Here is a 19,012-nt window from a genome sequence, read left to right as displayed (position 1 = left end):
ATTTTAAAGATTAAGAGCATTTGGTGAAATTATCCAGTGCATTTTTATCATTCTGTGTAAATATGCTGAGGTCTTTCTTTTCTGACTCTTGTTCATCTCAGACTGTTTATGAAGCCTGATAAACACTAAAGTTTCATTCTTTCCAAGGTGAGATATCAACACTTTGAAAATGGTAACAGTTACACTTGGTAACAGACTGGATTCTCCATGTTTAAGAATTACTGAACCATGAACCTCAAGTAACGATTTTCCTTTTTCCAAAATTCATGTATAATTTTTAGGAATAGATCAGATTTCCCATTATGTCTAAATGAATGAGAACATAGTGAGATTTATCAGTACTACACTTATGGGTGTTGTCAACAGGCTCAGTGCATTAATTGTTCCCAAGGCCTGAATTGCCACCATGTGGTCATGGGCTGCAATGCCACTGGCTGTCCTCCCATCCATTTGTCCCTTACTCAAGTCCTATTGGCTTATCATTATCATTATTAGCACTATTATTAGTAATAGCAGCAGTAGTGTATATTGTTCTAGCCTTAACAATGCAACAATAATAATGTAAACAGGAGAAGAGTTAATTTTTGAAAAGAGGTAACAATCCTAGTGCTGCTGACATTCTGTGGGCTTCCCTGGTTGTTCAACTTTGTCAACTATCTCGTCGATTCTCTCGATGTTCTTTTGTTCACAAGAGGAGCATCAACTGTGTCCTGAACTACACAAACAAACTGTGTAGCCTGCCCTCAGTTGTTTGTCCCCGTTTCAACAGGAGAAAGATGGTGCTTAGTTAATCTTTCTGTGCATGAAACAAAAGTATTCAAAGTAGTTTATATAGCTCTGCATTGCAGAGCCTCTTAGAAATGATTAGCTCGTTTCAATCCACATTGCTCTGGCCTGAGAACATTAACTCTTCTTTACCATGGGGGAACAGACTGTAATGGTGTTACCTGACCAGCTAGATAGACTCTACTGCCTATTTTAAATGTCTCTCTCTCCTCCCTATATATTTTGCCTATAAACTTTGAATAACCTCATGTATCTCGCAATATAGGCATTCAATATGCAATATGCAAAGAAAGATGAGCATTCTTCTCCTCGGCAATATGAATAATTTCAAGGGTGGAATAACTCATTACATTAACTCACATTATTGTAGGCTAATTGAGTAGCTTTTTTTGAGTATTTTCTAAAGTCAGTAATTTTACTTTTACTTAAATAAATTTTTACTTAAGTATTTTACTTCACTACATTTTAAATCACATCATTACAGAGTACCACTTTATATTGTAATTTCCAGTTTTGCCAATTAAAAGAATCTAGTTTGACCTCTGTCCTCATCCTTTTAGAATTGCATGTAAAAGATCACATCTAACAACGTCTAACAAAGTAACTCAGTAACTTTTATTCTGAGTACATTTTAAATGAGCTACTTTTTACTTTTACCTAAGTAGATTTTTACCCCAGTCCTTTTACTTCTACTTAAGTAAAATCAGCAAAGTAACAAAACTTCTACTTGAGAAAGGCATTCGTGTACTCTTTCCAGCACTGGTTAAATTGTGTTTCAACTCCTGCTGCTTTTAAATGAACTGAAGATCATCCAAACAGCAGAAATCCCCCTTCGGGCAGCTGCTTGTACTTTTGACAGTGGAACTCCTGCCCCACGCTTCCGCCATCAACAGGGACTGACCAATAATTTGTCACGTATGCACAAAGCCCCGCCCCACGCCGCAGCTCATTGGTCGACTTTGCGTTCTATTACCTTTCATCCGCTTGTGTTGGGGCCAAGGTAGCTAGCTGCGAGGGAAGGGGAAAGCTCATTACCAGGACTCTCTCTGCTTCAAGACACGCAGCTCAACAGGCTGTAAAAAGAAAAAGTGAATAACACCATTTTCTTCATGATATTCAGTCGAGAAGATGAAACACACCTGAGAGACGCAAGGACGTCAAGTTGAATACCGAGAAGTGACGGGAAATAAACAGGTATGTGGAGGGAAGTTTGGCAGCAGCAGCAGGTGCATTAGTATCGTTGTGACTGTATAGTTTCGGTTATCAACGGTCCGCCTGTAGGCTAGTAGGACCATAAGATAGCTTCATGGAAAATAAATTGAATCCTTTATTATTACCTTATCTGAATGTTGATTTGTAGTGTGTTCCAGACAGAAAACAACGTTGGCCTTGAGTTTAAGTTTTTTCAGTTGAGGTCTGTCAGTTATCCCAGGCCATCATGCTAGGTTTCCTAACAAAAAAAATCACTATAATATTCCTATAGGGTCTTATAGTGTGTCTGTGGTACTCAGTAGTGGATTTGTAGTGAAACTTAAAGTACTTTATGCTTATATCGAATGGTATATGTATAGAATTTTCTGTGGCATAATTTTCTGACCTATGTTTTACATTTTTGCTGTGATATTTTATCATATTATTATTTATCATAGGACTGCTAGTTTTTTTTTGTAAGGGGTGGTACAGGATTTAAGCTTCTTTTTTTATTTTTATGTTTTTTTTAATTTATCATTCTCATAGTTTCTGAAACTTTTCATAGTTTCTCTCACACTGTATGTATGGATTTTGTAGTAAGTTTTTTCCTACTAGAGACAATACTTTAACTAATTGAAACCCAAACTGACACTACATATCACCATGCCATACGATCTGTATTGCAATTGCCACAGGTGGGCATTGAACGCCTCCTCACATGGATTTGGGAAGACTTTGTAAAAAAAACTCAGTTGCGTTTACATTTGTGTTTGACGTTACTTATGCCATTTTCTATTATTTGTCAGTGTGGTGAGAACAACACAGTCTTATCCTTCCTTAACCTTATCTCCTCGCCTCGAATGGATACCTGTCCCCTGAATAATGCAGTGGAGGGCCTTTCTACCTAATGACTTCACTATGTTTTATTTAAAGTGGGAACAAAAGGTGCCACCACTGCAGCAGGGTTGTTTTGGGGGAAACCGGACACTAGTGTTTTGTGCTGTGGGCTGAAACTGAAGCACTCATGCGGTGCGTTGGTCAGATGGTGTGGGAGCAGCAGCAGCAGCAGCAGGAGGAGGACATTGGTCTCTCTGTACGCTGCTGCTGGATGCTGCTGGATGACTGGCAGACTGCTGCAGCCTGCTCAGGCCGCTGACTCGACTCCGCTGCACCCACACAGTCTGACCTGGAGCGCGTGCAGAGGCAACACAGTCACCCATAGATAGATGTTAGTGCAGACACGCAGCGTAGGTGTGTGCATGCACGCACACACAGACAAAGACAGAGACATAAAGACTACCAGTCAAAAGTTTGGATACACCTGATTGAATGTACTATGTTTTTCATTATCTTAAAGCCATTTTGATCTAAAGGCTTATGCTCAAATGCTTGAAATTTGTTTCCTAGACAAATATAAATAGTGAAGTTGATGCCTATGTATGAATTTATATTATTCTAAAATGTGGAAAATAGTAAAAATGAAGAAAAATTTGGTGTGTCCAAACTTTTGACTGGTAGTGTAAATATGCATCCAATTGTCTTCCCAACCCACACTAGGGGTGGGCGATATGGCTGAAATCAGTCACGATATCCCAAAATCGGCATATCATTACGATATGATTCCAATGAAAGACGATAAACGATAATATCGACTTAGTGCCCAGCTCTACCACACACACACACACACACATGCACAGAGAGTCAGATATGCACTGAGAAAAAGACAAAGACAGAGAGAGAGAGAGAGAGGCAGAGGCACATGAGCACAAAACTATGCGTCCGACCTAGACACACAGGTGCGTGCACACACCTGTTGAATGTAATGCTGCTCCACTGCTTGGTTAGTCGTATAACATCAGCACTCGGTTGTTAGACTTGTCAGACAAAGTGCTTTAAATGACGGAGCAACACACACAGGATGATAACGACTTGGGTCGAAGCCAAAACATGCGAGCGTGTGCCAAATACACACGCAAAGGGTCGGCCTAATGAATATACGGAAGATGTAATACATGGTAGTTTGAGGAGGTGGTGTAGTGTGTGTGTGTGTCGTCTTCTGGTGTAGTGTGTGTGTGTCGTCTTCTGGTGTAGTGTGTGTGTGTGTGTCGTCTTCTTTAATCTTCTCCCACAGAAACAAAAGGAGGAGGCAAATAGAAGGGCAGGGCTATAAAATAGAGTAGGGTCACAAAGCCACGGGCCATACAGGTAAACTAACCCTGGGTGATGAAACTTGATCTCTCTCTCTCTCTCTCTCTCTCTCTCTCACTCACTCTCTCGCTGTCTCTCTCGCTGTCTCTCTCGCTGTCTCTCTCTCTCTCTCTCTCGCTGTCTCTCTCTCTCGCTGTCTCTCTCGCTGTCTCTCTCTTGCTCTCTGTCTCGCAGTCTCTGTTTCTGTCTCTTGGTTTCTCTCTATCTTGCTGTCTCTCTCTCTCTCTCTCCCCCTCCCTCCCTCCCTCCCCCCCTCTAAGGAAACAAGAATGTGTGTGTGCATAATAATTATAGTGTGCTGCAGAATAGCAGTAGAATGAAATGGAATCAATTAAAATAGTGCAGTATTTTGGATCCATTTACAATTGGTAATTTCTCACGCTGCTGTCACAATACCCAATACTCACACCCTATATACATACATATACACACACACTTACTCACACTTGAGCACACACACTACAAGGCTAGATGTGGTGTGTTGTCGTTTGCCTTGGTGTGGCTATTTTAAACAGTGGAAAAGTACTCCTGGTGTTTGTGGATGTGGTCGTGGCTCGGATGTTTATGTTAGTTCAGTGACCTTTTCCAAAGCCTGCTTCTACCTGGAGGGACTTCCTGGTTTGACATGATTAGATTGGATTAGATAGACAAGTTCAGACTGATTCCTTAGTAATTTCTACTAGGGAGTTCCATAGTGTCATCAAGCCAAAAAAAAAGTAGAAACACAAACCTGAATGTGTGAAAATGACGTGGCGGTTAGAGGTGCAAATGAAATGTAGTTTTACGGATGTCAGTGAGGCAGATGTGCATTGATTTAGGGGAATAAATCTGCCAAATTTCATAAATAGACCGGTTAAATGATAAATAAATCTATGGCAGTTTACTGAATACTGCTGTAATGAAATCTTCTTGAAATCTCTCTGAATGGCATTTTCTCTGACCTGTTGTTGAGGTGAGAGAGTGAAATAACGGTCAAGGAAGTAGTAGGTAGGCGTCAGTAAACAGCTCATTGTTTTCTGTTATTCTTAACCGCATTGTTGACATCTCCCTGTAATGGAAGCGGCGTCCTTCTCGTCATTCCACCTGTTCCTTTGTACTTGCATGTTGTGAGTCTTTTTTTGGAATTTTTTTGGTTTCAGGAGGAAAAGAAATGCCTCACACCTTCAACGAGGTTCAAGGAAACGTCTGATGTAATGAGTGACTCATTGTAAGAAATGGGGAATTCAAAGGTGTTTTTTTGGAAAGGTAAAATGACATGATTGATCGAGATTGGCTTTTGAAATAGGGCTATAAGGAAGCATTGGTAATGATATTATTACATCAAGGGTTTCGAGTGAAAGGGGTGTAGGTCACTTTCTCCTAATTTTCTTCAAAACATAACATTGGAATTTCATACCCATTCATACTTTTACAGAAATTTAGAAAAAATTTCGAAAATTGATATTCTATAAAAAGGTTTTAGGTGCAGATATGGCCTTTTTGCACCAAACTTTCACTAGAGTCTTTTGGATTTTCCCTTTATTTTATGGCTTTTCTTTATGGCCACAGATGTGTTCCTTGACCATCAGATAGAGCTTGGCAAAAGCTTTCCGATGATTTATAACACTCATTTTCAGCCAAAGTGTCACTTGAGCCCGTTTCACACGAAACCCTCTATGTAGCCTAAATCACAAGCATGCTGCAGGTTTGGCATTATACAGTGTTTTACCAAGAATGGCTAACTAGGGGGAACAAGGATACATTTTAGCTCCAGAAAGTATGGGATTGTGTGTGTAAGGTAAAGGTAAAAAGTATACTTGGCTGACCAGAGTCCATCAGGCACATTATCATCAGGGTTTAATGGGTCAAAAGTCGGAGTGTTCTGGATGGGTTACTGTGATAAGAATGAGACAGGGACATTACGTCATGCGGAAGGAAATGGATACTTAAGAATTGTGGTTCTTTGTACTAATGCCACATGCAGCGACTATCAGGAATGCTAGGGAACATACATGGAGGCTGGCAGTGTGGTTCCTGGAAGACAGAGGTGGGGACTCGAGTCACATGACTGCTTGATGCATGAAGATAATACTTGAGACTTGACTTGACTTGGGTTCTGATGACTTGGGACTTGACTTTGACTTGTACTTTGATGATTGAAAAGGTTTCTAAAGACTTGGTGTTCTACATTTAGACATGAGACATTAATTACATGGACTTGACTTGGACTTGACTTGATAATCTACATTTAGACTTGAGACTTGACTTGAGACTTGTGCCTCAAGACTTGAGACTGACTTGGGACTCGAGCAAAGTTGACTTGGTCACACCTCTGCTGGAAGATGTTCATCATGATGTCACGCGAAGAATGTATGTCCTGGAAAAGGCTGATAACATGATGTATGCACTTTTAAGAGCACATGAGTGTAATTTAAAGGTGTTAACGTGACCTTTAAGTTGCATAACGTCATCGCAGTAACCACCAGGACAGGCTGCAGAAAATACTGATAAGGTGATCAGGTTGGTGGTGAACAATGTGACTGAGTAGACTAGGTTTTAAGCGAGTAGTAGGGGATTTTGCGGCTTTGCGGTGGAGTTTCATGAAGGTCCCTTAACTATAACTAGCAGGTATGTTGGGGAAAACATTGATAAGTCAGTTGAATAGAGAAGTACAGCCGTGTTAAATAGTGCTGTTGATAACTGTGATGTTAGTGGCAGTAAATTTAATACTTCCTTCAGGTGCGGCACTGAACACTGATGATGCTAACATCATTAGGGTAGAATTTATGAGTGTATGTGTACATTCTTCCATGTCTTTTTATAGCAATACCTGAGAGGGCGTTCGGGTGATTATGGGTGATTATGGGTATGACGGTCATACAGCTTGGTATGAGGCTCAGTTGCGAACCAGCAGCATCACCATTGTACCCATAATTACAGTAAAGAACACCCTGTTAAATAGCAGTTACCGATGCATGTGTGCTGTCTGAAAACTTTTCTCTAAAGTTGCAATACATACAGAATAAAAAGAATGGAGAAAACGAGAACGACCAACAAGAGTTTGCATAGCAACCAGTAATGCACGGCTAGCCTTGCAGAATAGTTTTGGGAATTTTTATGGGGATTTTCAGCATGGTTGGAACAGGTTTTTGACCAGGTTGCTTGGCTGAAAGTACCTGTTGTATGATTTCCCCATCAAGGTATCTGGTTTTACTTGCATGAGATGATGCACCATGTGTAATTTTTTTTCAACTTGCTATTAATAGCAGTGCTTGAAAGTAGATGGAAGGATTTAAAAGTTAATTTGAAACTGGGATTCAAGAATATGAGACTATGAGATGTTGGAATGGCATGGGCCGTATCTAAGATGTAGAGCATCCGGACTGTAAAAATGTTTGCATTTTGCTGACCAAGGACTTCAGTTACTATCCTTTAAAAGCTACAATACATGAACAGAGCTGTAGAACTAATTATTGAAAATGACTTATTTTTCCTATGAACTGAGCTGATGGAAAATCCCAGATTAGTCATATGTCTTTGTTTTGGAATGTTTTTCTTTGGATTGGACTGAGTTTTTGCTACACCTGCACCAGTTTACCCAGTCAAACCATCAGAAAATGTACAACAAAGAGCTACAATGAGGTACTGAGAGCTTGAATTCAGTGTGTGGATGTATTCCCCCTCTTCCCAGCAGCCAGCACCTGGATAAAACAGGTTGGATGTGCTCACTGTTCCTCCTCCTCGTACATGTCTGACATTCCAGACATTGCGGGGGTCCAACTTGGAGAGAGAGCCAAGCCAGGAAGCACAAGGCTCTGTGTTTGAGGAACATCACACACACACACACACCCACACACACACACAAGCAAGCACAGACAATCATCTTTCCCACAGACATGCTCACAATCCTCCTTATCCCCCACACTCTGCCACACACACACACACACGCACACATAGACACACACACACACACACACAGTCTTTCCAGCTCCCTTTCCCCACCTTTAATCTAGTTTCCTCCCTGCAGCAGTGCTTTACGGGGTCCAGGGCCCTCATCCGGAGGTGGAGGTGGGTGGGTGTGTGTATGTGTGTGTGTTTTGGGGGTGGGGGTGGGGGTGGGGGTGGGGGGGGTGTTTGGCCACTGGTCGGCGGTTGTGAGTTATTGTCAGACCTTCATCCTTTGTCAGAGGAACAGAAAAGCCTCTTCAGGTCCTATAGAGCAGATGGACATGGAGGAAACAAATGGCTGCCAGAGGTTATCGCTCGCTAATATGAGACCTGGGAGGGGGGTTAGGGTTAGGCTGGGGTGTGTGTGTGTGTGTGTGTGTGTGTGTGTCTGTCTGTCTGTCTGTCTGTCTGTCTGTCTGCCTGCCTATTCTGGTTATCTGACAAGACCACACCTACACTATTGTATGGCCCTATAGGACGGTCAATGTGATATGCCAGTGTCATGTGTCATGGGTCTGTGGGCGGCGGTGGTGTGTGTGTGTGTGTGTGTGTGTGTGTGTGTGTGAGAGAGTAATGTCTACTTGGATAGGCTACTTTTAAAAATACATCCTACTCCTCTTCCCTCCTCTTGGAAAGCGTGGTAGGTAGGAAATACAACAGTCACAGCAGCAACATATAATCAATAACTTAACAAAATGGAACAATAAAGCGAATAAAAACATCCTGTACAGTCACGGGAGGCAAATACAGCTTTTTTTTTTTTTAGTTGCTCAGTGATCGAGAGGGATTGGATTTGAACAATTGTCACTGCATTTACAAACAAATTAATAATATGTTTTCATATGAATAAATGTTTGTTTTGCTACACTCTATCGCTGATTGATATAACACAAGAGTGATTCAACCTCCCAGTTCATGAAAGCTTTTACATTTGTTATTCCAAACACCTTGTTGTCAGGTAGGGATTTCCCAGGAAAAAATCCTCTGGCGCACAGGAAGTGATGCGTTTTATTCAGTCTTCAGCAGCAACAACAACAGCGGTTTGTTTGGAATAAATAGAAGAAGAACTGGGTAGTTAGCATGAGCAGCGAGAGCCACCGTGACTGAACAGACAAAGAAAGGAGCGCCACCTACAGAAACTGAAGCTTCATCAAGAGATAATCCAAGAAAATGTCACAGTACTGGACACACTGTTTGATTGACAGGTTATCTCTGAGATATGCAGTGCAAAAACACCACAGCAATGGCCGCAGATTACCACTTTTAAGTTTTGAATTTATGTTGTTGGACTAACCGATTCCCACATTGTTCAAGGCAAAGAATCGCTATTGATTGTACAGCTGTAAACCCCAGCAAAGGGCGACTAGGCCTTCGCCTGCATCAAAGTCTGAACAACAGGATCTGTAGCTGTAACACAGAGAGGCAGAGACTAAAGGGGAGGAAAGAAAGGACCGGACGTGGTTGCCTTTTCACCGTAGCTTGGACTACAGAGCACCTCTCAGCCTTTTTGTGTGTGTGTGTGAGAGAGAGAGACTGTGTGTGTGTGTGTGTGTACTCTACCTCCATAATACACCGTGCCAACAGGTCTGCCAGAGGGCGGTCTAAGGTTTCATAGCCCTTGATGAAAAGGTGTGGCTGAGGGGTTGTCACTGAGACTTTAGCTGGCCAGGGACGCAGTAATATGGCTGTGATATAGACTAATAAAAGAGGCATTTACAGCTGTCTGACATGGGAGGAGAGCTGGAAGTAGAGGCTTGATGTCTTTGTGTGTGTGTATGTGTGTGGGTATTCAGTAGGATCTTGAATCCAACGACACCTGGTCGCAACTCAATTATATTGTGGTTCTTAATTTTTACTGGTATTGACACTTCCTTTTATTTGACTCTAGTAAGAAGCAGAAATAAATTCGCTTAAGGCAATAAAAAGTCAGTCAATTATTCTTAGGAGTAAAAAGTAATGAATCAATTATTAAATTAAATGACTTTTGTCTTCAGTTAATGGCATTTATTTAACCATGCAGTCCCTTTGAGACCAGTGATCTCTTCTAGGGAGAAATAGCCAAGAAAGCAGCATGAGGAAGAATGTAAAACTTGCAGACAGACAAAATACAACAATGTACAAAAACAAAATGGACAACCGAGAGAGCAAAGTAAATATTTTCTACAAGTGCTCCAATAGGCAGCTGTCCAATGTCAATGGACATAAAAACATTGATACTTGGGGTAATTTTTGCAAATAAAAATATCAATGCTTTGGCTCATAGGGAAAGTACATGTGAGGGGAAAGTGTATCTACCTAAGTGTATCTGTTTCCCCTCTAATAGTGACATTCTGTAACGCTTGACTCCACTGGCATGTTTCTGCACAGATCACAACAACCACTCTCCATCCGACTACCACACTCCATTTTCCTCTCTCTCTCTCCCAGGTTACAAAGTCCAGAGAGTGTTGCACTGTGTTCTGGTGAAGTTTAATCTCTGTGCGATTTTTGTTTTACAGCCCTACACCTCCCTCCTCCCCTTTCTCTCCTTTCTCTCCCCCTCTTCCTGCTCTGAGGTAGAAAACCTGCCAGCAGTAAAAAGGTGCCCATTGTGATCTTGCTCTCCCTCCACCCCCAAAATTAACCACAGTAACAGACTTAATGCAAGCGAGCACAATGGAGATTACAAATCACTTGACTCCTGAGCATGATGATTACTGTTCAGGCTACTGTATACGTTTCAAAAAGCACGACAGTTAAACGCTACCACACAGTATTTCATCTCAGCGGTGTGACAGCGACTTACAGATGATACAATGGGAGATGATATAGAGCTTAGTGTGCAGCCTGAGGTGTAGGTAGGACTCTGTAATTATCAAGACATTACACGCACATTAGCTCTTTCATTAGAGCTGTAAAATGTCTTGAAGTCGCTGGGGTGGAAGTTGGATGATTCAAAAAAACACAAATCCAGTTGGTTGATGCTGCCTGCTATCAGAAGAATCCCATATTATCTTTTCATTATTGCATTATTTTTTTTTCATTACATAACTTTTGGAGCCTGAAGCAAACTTTACAAAGAAAAATTCGGTAATCCCTATCAAGGATTACTGAATTTGAGAGATTTATCAACCGGGCTCCTGTTGAGGGGAAGAAAAAAACAAAAACTGCCCGTGTTACATTGAATGACAGAACGAACCCTATAGGTCAAAACTCTTACTCCGAGACACTTGATAAATGCCAACTTCTTACTCAATCTGCTCCCCTGGAACAGGCCAGGTTCAGTCAGAAGCTGCCAGTACATTAACACCAGAAAGGCCAAAGGGTTTTTGGAGTCTAGGAGAAGGTCGACTAATAGCTGAAGGGGGTAAATATAACTGTAACTACTATTTTCTTGGTGTGATTTTGAACATTTAACACTGGTTTGTACAGAAAGTGGGTGTAGGAAAAGCCATCGAGGGACATTTTGAAAGCCGAGATATTTCAGTTCTAAAATTCAAAGCGGCAGACAGTTGACACCGGCTTGGCCTTTTCTACTGTTAAGCTGCCTCACACTGAGTCAAACCAAATGTATTCAAAGTGCATTTTACAGAAAATGCCAAGTCTTTTGCCATGGACATTGAGACTCAGCAGAGAGGAGGTAGACTCCTGGCCTGTCAGACATTTTGGCTCGAAAAGAGCTTACTTGCTCAATTTGTTCCCTTGGTTTTTATGGGGCTCAAATTAAGACTCTGTTTATAGTTACGAGGGGTAACTACAATGGTTCTGTGGCAATTCAGACTCTGCTTATTAATAAAATCTGGTCAGGGGTCGTCCAGACTAATTGGAGATTCTGCTGCTCTAGACCAGTTTTGCTTTCTTGTTTTGGACAAAGTTTGCTAATATCTATTATTACACATGAGCAGCAATTTGCTTTTTCCAACATTTGTAAAAATGACTTGGAGAATGTGATGGTTAGTTTGACTTGGGCCTGAAAATTAGCGACTTCCCAAACCCAAACTTGAAAAAATTCGGTCAAAACCTGAACCAAGCCAAAGACATGTGGCTTTTTCTAAACCCAAACCAAACTAAAACTTTAAATTACTCATAATCTTCAATATCATTTTTTAACCTGAGCCTGGTGTTGGGTACAGCCTGCATTTACTTCATGTTCAGTTTCTTATGCAGTTTTGTTTGAGTCCAGCTGCTTGTTGTGTCTGCTGGACCTCACAATGGTCATAATACTTTGAGAGACATGATCAAGCAATCACTAATTACCTCCGCCAAGGAGGTTATGTTTTCGGTGCCGTTTGTTTGTCTGTTTGTCTGTTAGCAGGATTACAGAAAAACTACTGGCCCGATTTTCATGAAACTTCGTGGAAGGGTGTAGCATGGGCCAAGGAAGAACCCATTAAATTTTGGAGCGGATCCGGATCCGACTCACGAACAAGCAATAATAGCACGAACCTTGGCGGAGGTCTGCGCTCTCCGAGTGCCCTTCTAGTTTGGTGTGCGTTGGGATTTAAAAGCAAAAGGCTGCATGGAGAACCACTGATTTAGATGAATAGAGACCAGAAGAAACTGAGCCAGACTGCTGATACTGAGAAACCAGTTGGCTGATTGTCTCAGTTCTTTTTGTGTGTTTAACACTGATGTTTCTCAAGAAACTAAGCTGGGTAAATATGGGAACAAAGTCAGCGTTTGCCTCTTATATTTCATTCAGTCCTTAAAGTCGGAAGGCTTTGCTGATTTTTCTCTAAGGGAGAGCAGACACTACTCCCTTCACCGATTTTTAACCGTTAGTCTGTCTAGCAGGAATGAGTGGGAGACAGAAGTATAAATAGAGGAGGAAGAGATTGAGTGGGATTTGATCCGAGGCAACGGCAACGAATGACTCGATTTGGGGGAGATACTGGTATGAGAAGGAAACATTCTGCATTTGGGTCATCTGTTACCCACAAGACATCCTTATCTTCACTTCACTCACCTGGGATGAGCTGTCCTTAAATACTGAAATACTTAAATATTGAGTTGTACCCATTATTGTACAAAGCCTCAATTGCTTCAAGGCTTAAAAATCCTCCTCTCACCTGTCACCTCCCGCTCATGATTGAAGTAGATTTAATCAATGAAATCAATTAGGGATCATAGCTTCCACCCGGATTCATCTGGTCGGTCTGTTTCAGGGAAGTCTAGTGCGTTCTAATAATTTGTTCACTCAGTGTGTGTTTCAATATTAAAAAAAACCAAAAATGTGCAGAATGTCGACCACTTTAATTTGCTTAATTCTACCTGACATTTGGAGCCTGTTCAAGTGCCTGAGAAGGTCAAGGTGGTCAAGCAAGCTCTCCTCAAGCAGATTAAATATCTGGAAAATGTTTTAATATGTTTTGGGTGTGTTGCTAACTTCAGCGGCAGCCATCTTGGGGTCAAGGGGGGAAGTGAATGTGGACCGTTGTCCCTCGCACAGTCTCTCTGTCTGCCTGCCGGCTTCTTTTGCAATTCAAATCTCTCTGGCGCAACACTAGGCAAATGTTTCCCTGTTGCTCTGCTTCTGCTGTTCACAGGACAGAGTATCAGGTACCTGTCCTTTTCATGTTTTTTTTTTTTTTTTTTTTTGAAGCATCCTATCAGGTACAAAAGCAGAGATTAGAGACATTCTGTGGACATCCTCTGGCCTCTGTCATCATCCCGTATTACATAGTGGATAGTGACCCAGTTTCTCTCACTTTTCCCTTTTTTATTCTCACATTTCTCTTTGTTTTCTGCCGTTTCTCCCTCTCTGACCAGACATGATGTCATGGGCATGCCCATGTAACAGCAGGAGCTGCATGCGTGAATGACTCCCTCTGTCATTCATCCATTTCCTCTGAGGTCAGTGACTGTGTAGTGTGTGTGTGTGTGTGTGTGTGTGTGTGTGTGTGTGTGTGTGTGTGTGTGTGTGTGTGTGTGTGTGTGTGTGTGTGTGTGTGTGTGTGTGTGTGGTGTAATCTGTTAGTCTACAGTTAATCCATGATAATAATGACCATAAGGATGCACACACACACGTTTAATTTGAGGTTTGAGGCTCCACTTATTGGTCACATATTTTCTACATCTGTGTGACTGAGGGAAAACTGATCACACGGTGTACTAAAGATTTAATTGCCAAGTGTACCTGGGTGTGTGCTGATTATATGTTCCCATAAAATACTTCCTTGACAAGACCAAAGAGCTGTCGTTTGGTTTGGACAGGTGCACTTTCACTTTAGATAGCAGTGGGGGACTGGAAGATCTAAACTTGGGGCTGGAATCAGGGTTTGCTTCCACGCCTACTCCCAGTATAATTTACACTGACCATCAAAATCTGGGGACACCTAGCTTTTGAAAATGTTTAATAAATAAGGATGTTTGTCGGTTTGCAATAACTTAACCCCATTAAAGACTAACTAGGTTTAGTTTCATAAAAAAAAATCATACATACATGCAAATGTGTGTGACGATAACACTCAGTTAAACTATACGTTCATCAAAAAAAAACTCCCTTAGCAGCTGTAACTGCTGCTCACAAGTTCTTCATGCCAACAGTCAGTTTTTCCAGGTGTTCCCCAGAAACGCTCTGCCATGAAAAACCTTCTCTTCACACCAAAGAAGACACTTTGATGAACATGAAGCTGAGTGTTGAAGAAATAGATCCAAAGTATTAGTAAATAGCTATTTTATGTTAACAAAAGCATTGCAGGCATTTTCTTCCTTACTTCTTCATTGAAAAATAATAGAGAAAATCAAATATTACTTTGAAAATTTAGAAAAGGCAAGGTGTCCCCAAACCTTTGATGGGCAGTGTACAGTATATTACCTGTTGAGGTTTAGCAATGGCCATTAATTGACTGTAATTGCCATATGTTAGTTGGCTTTAGATGAGAAATAAAGCCAGCTGATGCCTGCTGTTGCCATGGAGCTCAGCGGCTCGTTCAGGACTGTAACCTGACTTTGTCCACAGTTTGACTCCAGGAGGCAGAGTGATTGCAGGAGTTGTCAGGGGAAAAGGGGGAACACCCAGTCATAATTATCTCGGTTTGAGTGTCTCAAAGTGAATGGGGGAGTGTGTTGATGTAGGGACTGAAGGATTTGCGTGGCTGCAGAGGGACGAGGGTAAGGGTTTTTGTGCCTCTCCTGTGAAGGGGTTATTGTGTGAAGGGCGGATAAAACCTCGGCTACAGCCACAGTCCCTCCAGCACTGACATCTGTTGTGGGTAACCTGAGGAAATAATAGAGTCTGATAGAGGCCTAGTGAAGTCAGATCAAGCAGAACTAAATCTCAGGTCTGCTCTGTTTCACTCTGTGCTATTGCTAAATGCTTTTAGCAACGCGTTCAGGTTTGGGACTTAGGCGTCTCTGCAAAATCGCATATTGGCAGCTCATTAAGTTGGCACTTCTTCCCTTGCATATTCTACTTACAGAGGGACTAAAAATCTAATGTTATTATGTAATGGGTATTGAGATGAAAACTTTGTCCTTGTGATATAACAAAGGCTCATGATATGAAATGTGCAGGATGCTGTGTTGAACACGGTGTCTAAGCCTGTTCTCCCGAGTAGAAGTGAGTACTGAACGTCTGAAAGGCATGGAGTGGCGTTCAAGAATGTGCATCGTTTTGCAACGGGTATAAAAGTCTCAAAAAGAACTATGATGGTTCATTGTGACACTCACTATAGATGCATTGGTTGTATAGTATAGTAATAGTATAGCCTGTTTTGTGTATTATTCATTGGTGCTAAAACGATTAATCGATTAGTCGATCGACATAAAATTAATTGATTATAATTCTGATAATCGATGAATCCTTTTAGTCATTTATCAAGTAAAAATACCAAACATTTTCTGGTTACAGCTTGACAGATACTAAGTTTTGCAGTGTAATGTGTGTATGATCTGGGTGGGCTTGTTTCCCTCAAAATGTGCTTTAGAAAATCATCTTTTTTTTTATTTTGTACCCAATATCAATCTGCAACATTCCAGCACATTGCCACAGGTTGCATCGTTGAACGCATCCCACATTGTGTATATTCCTGTGATCTTCCTGTATACATTGAGTGGGTCTGATGACGTTCCAGTGACATAATCCAGTATGTACAGGGAGGGATGCTGTGTTTGTTGTCCCTGAAAGCATCCTGCAGTATCTTCTTATCACGTATATCACCTCCTGTCTAGACAAAGCAATAGTTGACTGGTGAAATCATTACATAACTGAATATCAGTTATATAAATTAGATTTGAATACATTGTTGTTGTTGTTGTCTTTACAAAATTTGAATGTGTGCTCATTAACTGATATTTGAATAGATATAATGATATTTTGAGGAATAAAATTTGAATGTGGGTAGCCTTAGTATTGTGTGTGATGATCAGTGTTGTCACTGCACAGTTAAATAGTTACATAATTGATATTTGAATACACATTCTTTAGAACAAAGTATGACTGTGTTACATAACTAATATTAGCATTCAAATTATAAGTTGTAAAAAATAGTCCCCACAATCCACTGCCAGTGCAACAGGGCAATTAGCTGATTAGTTGGTGCTATCATCACACATACAGTATAGTTAATGAATATGTATGTTTATTTTTTCTTCAGGATGCAGTTTCAATGGGTGTTGTAAAGGCCATAATGTAATAACTAAATTGACCATAATGTAATAAAATCAAGTGTAATAAAGCCCATAACGCAATAAAAAGTGATATTTTTGGAGCTGAACAATTGTTCATTGTTCATCATACTCAGACTCAGTAAATCCTGCACACTGACATCTATTTTTTTTTTTAACAAAATCATTTTCTCTAAACAATTTTAAAGTTCTAAAAAATTTATGACAAGAAAAACTTGTGATATGAATCGCAGTTTAAATCGTAATTGCAATATTCTGTGATATAATCGCAATTAAATTTTTTTTGTCAATATCTTACAGCCCAAATTTGAACATAGGAATAAAATTTGTACATTTTTTAAGCTGGCAACCTGAGTACTATGTATTCAAGGACCTGTTTTCTTTATCTGCTCTACCTGCTGTAGCTGCTTATCGAGCACATTCCTCTCCATGTGTCGCTGCCAAGCACCCAACCTGTCAGTGATAAGGCACAGAGGGTCAGAGTGCCACGGTGACACAGAGAGCCAGGTGATCTACTGCTGGGTGTTCACCCTGCTGACAGTTATGGTCTCCACACTTACCTACCTCAGGTAGTTAGACTGTTGTTTTGTTTTATGGCTTTTATATTGTAACTGGGAAGAAATTGTCTGACAGGCAAACTCTCAAGTGTACACACACTCACTCTCTCTCTCTCTCTCTGTCTGTCTTTGTCTCGGTTTCTTTCTTTCTCTCTGTTTTTTTTTCTCTGTCTCTGTTTCTCTCTCTCTGTCTTTGTCTCTGTCTTTCTCCCTGTCTCTCTTTCTCTCTCTCTCTCTGTCTTGCTCTCTTTCTCTCTCTCTTTGTCTCTCTCTGCCTCTGTCTCTCTCTCTCTGTCTCTCTCTTTCTCTCTGTCTCTTTCTGTCTGCTTCTCTCTGTCTCTCTCTCTTTGTCTCTTCATCTCTCTCTCTGTCTCTTCGTCTCTCTCTCTCTCTCTCTCTCTCTCTCTGTCTCTCTCTCTCTCTCTCTCTCTCTGTATCTCTCTCTCTGTCTCTCCCTTTCTCTCTCTCTCTGGAGGACCAGTAATTGTATGAAGATGGTGTGAACTACTTCGCTGTCTATTGTTCTCCTCCACAATCTCCAAAGTACATTGTTATACATCACTTTCCCCCGCCGCTGGAAGAGAGTGGGAGATTATTATCCTGAATTTCATAACATATCCGTGGAGATTCATGTATAGATGTGTTCGCTGATGTGTATACATTATCTGACCTTGATTCATAGGCTGCCCCTTCACCGCTCCTCCTAACTGGCTGCTATTAAGGCCCACGCCAGCCTAAGATGACAAAGCAGCAATGAAAGAAAGCACACATAGGCTGCTGCTGTAAGATTGTGAAACAATGACTGTAGACTGTGGGAACTGGGCCAGACGAAAGTATAGCTCTCTAAAACTAGGTGGAGGATATAGCCTAATGTCTATTAAATCACATACTTACCTTGATAATTGCCTAACAATTTAAAGGGAAAATCCACCCTAAAACACTAACTGTTGAAAACCAGCTGCTGGCAATGTACCTTGCATTCCTGCGTCCATTTTGTTGTTTACTGGTGTATTTTTCTTATTCTTGTGGATATTTTCTTGTGGAAGTGTTTTCAGTGCCGCTACAATGGAGTTTGATAGCAGAAAAATGTTCAGCGATCTAAAACATCAACAGTAAACGCCAGGTTTTGGTGTCAGTCCGTCAGAATCAAACAGCAATGGCTTCTTTCTAGATCCACCATTTTGCACCAACATTCAACAATAAAACACAGAGAAATCAGTCGTAGAAGAGGCAGAGAGACCAATTTCTCCACCGACAGTAGCCTCAATAGACCAGAATGCAATGCAGCCACAATACGTTGCGTTTTGACTAAGGGGCACAACTCTTGTTTTTTCTCTACTTCAAGACCAGGTAACTTGTGTTCCTAAATGTCTTTTACTGATATTATACTGATATATTGTTTCCAAAAAGACCAATAACAAACTACGTTGACAGCTACTGTATATATAACATTATTAATTTCCATTCTGTAGACATAGGGCTCCGTAGAGTGAGATTAATGATTTCCATGGCAAACCAAGGAGCAGACTAGCTTACATTTTATACAAAACGTGAAAAATATAACAAAAGAACCGGGCCTTATTTTATAGTCTTTTTGCCACTCTGTGTGTATAAAGTGTGATAAGTCCTTTAACAGCTTTTGCCACGGATTTTACCAGCCTTGCTGGTCTTAATGCATTCCAGGAATAGTCCAATTCAATAAATACTTGTAAAGGGCAAATGTATGGTGGCTTGCT

At 40.9% G+C, this 19,012-nt stretch overlaps 1 protein-coding gene across 2 annotated transcripts in view; it reads left to right on the top strand.

Annotated features, from left to right (window-relative positions):
* Positions 1–1,860: 1,860 nt before the first annotated feature.
* shroom1 (shroom family member 1) overlaps positions 1,861–19,012 on the top strand; it is a 41,783-nt gene continuing 24,631 nt past the window's right edge. The window contains exons 1-2 of one of the 2 annotated variants that reach the window (XM_078286776.1): positions 1,861–1,980; positions 13,861–13,944. The gene's annotated coding sequence lies outside the window, so the exon portion shown is untranslated. The remainder of the gene's footprint in view (positions 1,981–13,860; positions 13,945–19,012) is intronic. The other variant, XM_078286777.1, reaches the window with a different exon arrangement.

The sequence above is a fragment of the Centroberyx gerrardi genome, chromosome 11 (assembly GCF_048128805.1).
Source record: "Centroberyx gerrardi isolate f3 chromosome 11, fCenGer3.hap1.cur.20231027, whole genome shotgun sequence".
NCBI lineage: Eukaryota > Metazoa > Chordata > Actinopteri > Beryciformes > Berycidae > Centroberyx > Centroberyx gerrardi.
The sequence above is the reverse complement of the archived record's forward strand: the minus strand, read 5'-3'. Positions and strand labels throughout refer to the sequence as shown.